General features: G+C 36.7%; 1 pseudogene; it reads right to left on the reverse strand.

Annotated features, from left to right (window-relative positions):
* Nucleotides 1-526: 526 nt before the first annotated feature.
* Nucleotides 527-736, reverse strand: LOC139037582 (small nucleolar RNA SNORA70; annotated as a pseudogene).
* Between the last annotated feature and the right edge of the window lie 6491 nt (nt 737-7227).

Here is a 7227-nt window from a genome sequence, read left to right on the forward strand (position 1 = left end):
TGGGCATATTTTTATTTTGGCAAATGTTCATTTTTAGGCATCAAATTAAAACTGAATGTTCTTGTCATCAAATAATGAAGTGAAAGAAGATATTTGAGATAAAACAATAACTATTAATTTTTTTACAGGAAAATAGGATTTATTGGTGGGCATAATTAAGGAGCAAACAGTGCCAATGCTCTCATGAGTGCAGGGCTAGTCATTTGTCCAGGGGACCATAATTAGGGATGCATCAGATGAGCTGCATTTCTGCCACCATGTTTTCAAATTCATCTGCATTAAACTTAGTAAATCCCCACTTCTTGAGATGTGGACCTTCCGGCACCAAAGGAACTTGAGTTTGGCCTTGCAGACTGCCTCAGTCACATGTTTCTTGCTCTACAGTTTGGTGCAGATATAAAAACATTATGACTTGGCCAGTGTGGACCCTGGCCACTGTGCCCTGGGGCTTCCCAAAGGTGCTACACATACCTGTCTGGAGCCTAGACAGGGGACAGCATGCCAGTCTTGAATGTCCACTGGAAAGAGTTGTCTCCAAGGTCCCTTATGGCTACCTGTACAAGCAACAGGCTGCATACACTACCAAGGATTAAGATATGAGCCAGGAATATGATAAATATTTTATCCAACTCTCCAAGATCAAAATATTGGAATTGAATATTCCAGTAGCTGTCGGCAGCTGCTGCACATTGGGCCTTCATGGGGAAAAGGGCACAGTTGGCTTAACTGGCTGCAAAAATAGCTATTATTAATAAAATTATACCCTCATTGAATTTTAAAAACTTCTCATGAATAGAAGAAATGAAGACACATAGCTTCACCTGCATAATATTTCATATCTTATAGATAAATTGCATATAGTGTTTTATATACGGCTTTTGATATATCTCATATTATCCCTACTTGCTTTTTTCTGTTTTCTAGATCCTATCTTCATTCTGAGAGAGGCTTAACACAGAAATAATAGACTCAATATTCTTCTCCCATATCCATAGTCACTGTATTAGTTTCTCAGAGCTCCTATAACAAATTACCAAAAGAAGAGTGGTTTAAAACAACAGAACTTTTCTCTCGCACTTCTGGATGCCAGAAATCCAAAAGCCAATGTATGGTAGAACTACACTCTCCCTGTGGTCTGTAGAGGAGAGTTCCTCTTGCCACTTTCCAGCTTCTAGTGGTTCAAGATTTCCTTGGTTTGTGGCTGCATAACTCCAAAATCTGCCTCCATCTCATGAGATCTTACCTTGTCACACTTTTCTTAGAAGGATACATGTCACTGGATTTAGAGCCCACCTGGATAAACGAGGATGATTTCATCCTGAAGTTTTTAATTAACATCTGCACAGACCCTTTTCCAAATAAAATGTCACATTCTTAGTTTCCTGAGGTCAGGATATTGGTTTTTGTTTTTGGAGGAGCTCCTATTCTAGGCACTACTCTTACCTATTCAGTTTTTTCTTTCAGCCACAGTGTTTCTTTTTATTTTTTTTAATTTTTTAAATTAATTTATTTATTTTAATTGGAGGCTAATTACTTGACAACATAGTGGTGATTTTTGCCATATACTGACAAGAATTCACCACAGGTGTACCTGTGTCTCTCCATCCCAAAACCCCCTCCCACCTCCCTCCCAATCCCATCCCTCTGGGTTGTCTCCGTGCACCAGTTTTGAGTGCCCTGTTTTATGCGTCGCATTTGAACTGGTCATCTATTTCACATATAGTAATATACATGTTTCAATGCTATTCTCTCAAACCATCCCTCCCTCACCTTCATCCACAAAGCCCAAAAGTCTGTTCTTTATATCTGTATCTCTTTTGCTGTCTTGCAAATAGGGTCATCGTTACCATCTTTCTAAATTCTGTATATATGCATTAATATACTGTATCAGTGTTTTTCTTTCTGACTTACTTCACTCTGTATAATAGGCTACAGTTTCATCCACCTCATTAGAACTGACTCAAATATGTTCTTTTTAATAATGAGTAATATTCCATTGTATATATGTACCACAGCTTTCTTGTCTATTCATCTGCTGATAGACATGTAGGTTATTTCTATGCCCTAGTTATTGTAAACATTGCTGCAATGAACACTGAGATACACATGTCTCTTTTAATTATGGTTTCCTCTGTGTGTATGTCCAGCAGTGGGATTGCTGAGTCATATGGCAGTTCTATTTCCAGTTTTTTAACGGAATCTCCACACTATTCTCTATAGCGGCACTACTTGTCTGTAATCCCAGCAACAGTATAAGAGGGTTCCCTTTTCTCCACACTCTCTCCAGCATTTCTTGTTTGTAGACATTTTGATAGCAGCCATTCTGACTGGCTTGGGATGGTACCTCACTGTGGTCTTGATTTGCATTTCTCTGATAATGAGTGATGTTGAGCATCTTTTCATGTGTTTGTTAGCCATTTGTATGTCTTCTTTGGAGAAATGTCTGTTTAGTTCTTTGACTCATTTTTTTAATTAAGTCCTTTATATTTCTGGTATTGGGTTGCATGAGCTGCTTGTATATTTTGGAGGTTAATTTTTTGTCAGTTGCTTTGTTTTCCACTATTTCCTCCCATTCTGAAGGCTGTCTTTTCACCTTGCTTATAGTTTCCTTCGTTGTGCAAAAGCTTTTAAGTTTAATGCAGTCCCATTTGTTTATTTTTGCTTTTATGTCCATTACTCTGGGAAGTGGGTCATAGAGGATCTTGCTGTGTTTTATGTCAGAGTGTTCTGCCTATGTTGTCCTCTAGGAATTTTATAGTTCTGATCTTACATTTAGACCTTTAATCCATTTTGAGTTTACTTTTGTTTATGGTGTTAGAAAGTGTTCATTTCATTCTTTTACAGGTGACTGACCAGTATCCCCAGCACCACTTGTTGAAGAGATTGTCTTTTTTCCATGGCATGTTTTTGCCTTCTTTGTCAAAGATAAGGTGTCCATAGGTGCATGGATCTATCTCTGGGCTTTCTATTTTGTTCCATTGCTCTATATTTCTGTCTTTGTACCAGTACCATACTATCTTGATGACTGTAGCTCTGTAGTATAGTCTGAAATCAGCCAGGTTGATTCCTCCAGTTCCACTCTTCTTTTTCAAGATTGCTTTGGCTATTCGAGGTTTTTTTGTGTTTCCATACATATTGTGAAATTATCTGTCTAGTTCTGTGAAAAATACCATTGGTAGCGTGACAGGGAATCTATAGATTGCTTTGTGTAGTATACTCATTTTCACTACTTTGATTCTTCCAATCCATGAGCATGGTATATTTCTCCATCTATTTGTGTCATCTTTGATTTCTTTCATCAGTGTTTTATAGTTTCCTATATGTAGATCTTTTGTTTCTTTAGATAAATTTATTCCTAAGTATTTTATTCTTCTTGCTGCAATGGTGAATGGGATTGTTTTCTTAATTTCTCTTTCTGTTTTCTCATTGTTAGTGTATAGGAACACAAGGGATTTGTGTATTTATTTTATATTCTACAACTTTACTATGTTCATTGATTAGCTCTAGTAATTTTCTGGTGGTGTCTTTAGGGTTTTCTATGTAGAGGATCATGTCATCTGCAAACCATGAGAGTTTTACTTCTTATTTTCCAATCTGGATTCCTTTTATTTCTTTTTCTTCTCTGATTGTTGTGGCTAGGGCTTCCAAAACTATATTGAATAGTAGTGGTGGGAATGGGCACCCTTGTCTTGTTCCTGATTTTAGAGGAAATGCTTTCATTTTTTTCCATTGAGGATGATGTTTGCTGTGGTTTTATTGAATATGGCTTTAATTCTGTTGAGGTATATTCATTCTAGGCCTGCTTTCTGGAGAGTTTTTAATCATAAATGGGTGTTAAATTCTGTCAAAAGCTTTCTCTGTATCCATTGTGATAATGATGTGGTTTATATCTTTCAATTTGTTAATATTGTGTTGCACACTGATTTATTTCCTGAATATTGATGAATCCTTGCCTCTCTGGGATAAAGTCCACTTGTTCATGATGTATGATCTTTTTAATATGTCGATGGGTTCTATTTGTTAGAATTTTGTTAAGGATTTTTGCATCTGTTTATCAGTGATATAGGCCTGTCGTTTTCTTTTTTTGTGGCATCTTTATCTGGTTTTGGTATTAGGGTGGTGGTGGCCTCATGGAATGAGTGGGAGATTACCTTCCTTTGCAATGTTCTGGAAGAGTTTGAGTAGAACAGGTGTTAGCTCCTCTCTAAATTTTTGGTAGAATTCATTTGTGAAGATATCTGGTCCTGGCCTTTTGTTTGTTGGAAGAATTTTGAGTACAGTTTTGATTTTCATGCTTATAATGGGTCTGTTAAGATTTTCTATTTCTTCCTTGTTCAGTTTTGGAAGGTTATACTTTTCTAAGAATTTGTCCATTTCTTCCCAGTTGTCCATTTTATTTGCATATAGTTGCTGGTAGTAGTCTCTAATGATCTTTTGCATTTCTGTGTTGTCTGTTGGAGTTCACCAATTTCATTTCTAATTTTGTTGATTTGATTTTTATCCCTTTTTTTTTTTTGATGAATCTGGCTAATGGTTTGTCTATTTTATTTATCTTCTCAAAGAACCAGCTTTTATTTTTATTGATTTGCTGTAGTCGCCTTCATTTCTTTTTCACTTATTTCTGCTTTAATTTTTATGATTTCTTTCCTTCTACTCACTGTTTGGGTTCTTCATTTTTCTTTTTCTAGTAGCTTTAGGTGTGAAGTTAGATTATTTATTTGAATTTTCTCTTGTTTCTTGAGGTAAGCTTGTATTGCTATGAACCTTCCTCTTAGCACCACTTTTATCAAATCCTGTAGGTTTGGGTTGTAGTGTTTTCATTTTCATTTGTTTCACCATGCATATTTTGATTTCCTTTTTTTTTTTCTTATTTAGAAGCGTGTTTTTTAGCCTCCATATGTTTGTATTTTTAATAGTTTTTTTTTTTTCTGTAGTTTATATCTAATCTTACCGCATGTGATCGGAAAAGATGCTTGAAATTATTTCAATTGTTTTGGATTTACCAAGGCTAGATTTATGGCCCAGGTTATGATCTATCCTGGAGAATGTTCCGTGTGCACTTGAAAAAGAGGTGAAGTGCATTGTTTTGGGGTGAAATGTCCTATAGATATCAATTAGATCTAACTGGTCCATTGTATCATTTAAAGTTTGTATTTCCTTGCTAATTTTCTGTTTGGTTTATCTATCTATACATGTGAGTGGGATATTAAATCCTCTCACTATTTGTGTTACTGTTAATTTTGCCTTTCACACTTGTTAGCCTTTGCCTTAGATATTGAGGTGCTCCTATGTTGGGTGCATATATATTTATAATTGTTATATCTTCTTCTTGGAATTATCCTTTGATCATTATGAAGTGTCCTTCTTTGTCTCTTTTCATGGTATTTATTTCAAAGTCTCTTATCTGATATGAGTATCACTATTCCTGCTTTCTTTTGGTCTCCATTTTCCTTAAATAGCTTTTTCCATCCCTTCACTTTCCGACTGCATGTGCCCCTTGATTTGAGTGGGTCTCTTGTAGACAACATATATAGGGGTATTGTTTTTGTATCCATTCAGCCAATCTTTGTCTTTTGGTTGGGGCATTCAACTCACTTACATTTAAGGTATTTATTGATAAGTATGATCCCATTGCCATTTATTTTTTGTTCTGGGTTCAACTTTATAAACCTTTTCTGTGTTTTATGTCTAGAGAAAATCCTTCAGCATTTGTTGAAGAGCTGGTTTTGTGGTGCTGAATTTTCTCAGCTTTTGCTTATCTGTAAAGCTTTTGATTTTTCCTTCATATTTGAATTAGATCCTTGCTGGGTATAGTAATCTGGGTTGTAGGTTTTTCTCCTTCATCACTTTAAGTATGTCCTGCCATTCCCTTCTGGCCTGAAGAGTTTCTATTAAAAGATCAGCTGTTATTCTTATGGGGATCCCTTTGTGTGTTATTTGTTGCTTTTCCCTTATTGCTTTTAATATTTGTTGTTTGTGTTTGATCTTCGTTCATTTGATTTATACGTGTCTTAGGTGTTTTGCCTTGGCTTTATTCTGTTGGGGACTCTCTAGTTTTCTTGGACTTGGGTGCCTATTTCCTTCCCCATAATAGGGGAGTTTTCAACTATTACCTCTTTGAGTATTTTCTCATGCCCTTTCTTTTTGTCTTCTTCTTCTGAGACACCTATGATTTGAGTGTTGGGACATTTAACATTGTCCCAGAGGTCTCTGATGTTGTCCTCATTTATTTTATTTCTTTTTTCCTCTCTGCTTCATTTATTTTCATCGTTCTATTTTCTGCCTCCTTTATTCTCTCTTCTGTCTCAGTTATTCTACTGTTGATTCCGTCCAGGGTGCTTTTGATCTCAGTTATTGCATTATTCATTATTGATTGACTATTCTTTATTTCGTCTAGGTCCTTGTTAAACATTTCTTGCATCTTCTCAATCCTTGTCTCTATTTATCTGTAACTCCATTTTGTTTTCAAGATTTCAGGTCATCTTGTTATCATTATTCTGAATTATTTTTCAGGTAGACTCCCTATCTCCTCCTCTTTGGTTTGGTTTGGTGGGTATTTATAATGTTCCTTTACCTGATGAATATTTCTCTGCCTTTTCATTTTGTTTAGATTGCTGTGTTTGGGGTGCCCTTTCTGTAGGCTTGAAGTTCCTGGTTCCCATTTATTGTGGAGCATGCTCCCTGTGGGTGGGGTTGAACTAGTGGTTTGTCAAGGTTTCCTGGTTGGGAGAGCTTGTGTCTGTGTCCTGGTGGGTGGAACTGAGTCTTTTCTCTCTTGAGTGAAATGAAGTGTCTAGTAGTGCATTTTCGGGTGTCTATGGGTTTGGCATGGCTTTGGGAAGCCTGTCTTTTAATGCTCAGAGCTGTGTTCCTGCTTTGCTGGAGAATTAGCATTGTATGCCTTGCACTAGAACTTGTTGGCTCTTGGGTGGAGCTTGGTTTTAGTGTAGGTATGGAGACTTGGGTGAGTTCTTGTCTATTGATGTTCCCTTGAATCAGGAGTTCTCTGATGTTCTCAATTTTTGGAGTTAAGCCTCCTCCCTTTGACTTCTGGTCCTTCTCTTATACTAGCCTAAAGGCTTCTCCATCCATACAGCACAGATGATAAAACATCTAGGTTAATGGTGCAAAATTCTCCACAGTGAGGGACACCCAGATAGATTCACGGAGCTACATACAGAACAGGGAGAAGGAAGATAGGGGTGACCAGGAGGAGAAGAAGGGGAG

Source organism: Odocoileus virginianus, chromosome 11 (genome assembly GCF_023699985.2).
Source record: "Odocoileus virginianus isolate 20LAN1187 ecotype Illinois chromosome 11, Ovbor_1.2, whole genome shotgun sequence".
In the NCBI taxonomy this organism is placed as follows: Eukaryota; Metazoa; Chordata; class Mammalia; order Artiodactyla; family Cervidae; genus Odocoileus; species Odocoileus virginianus.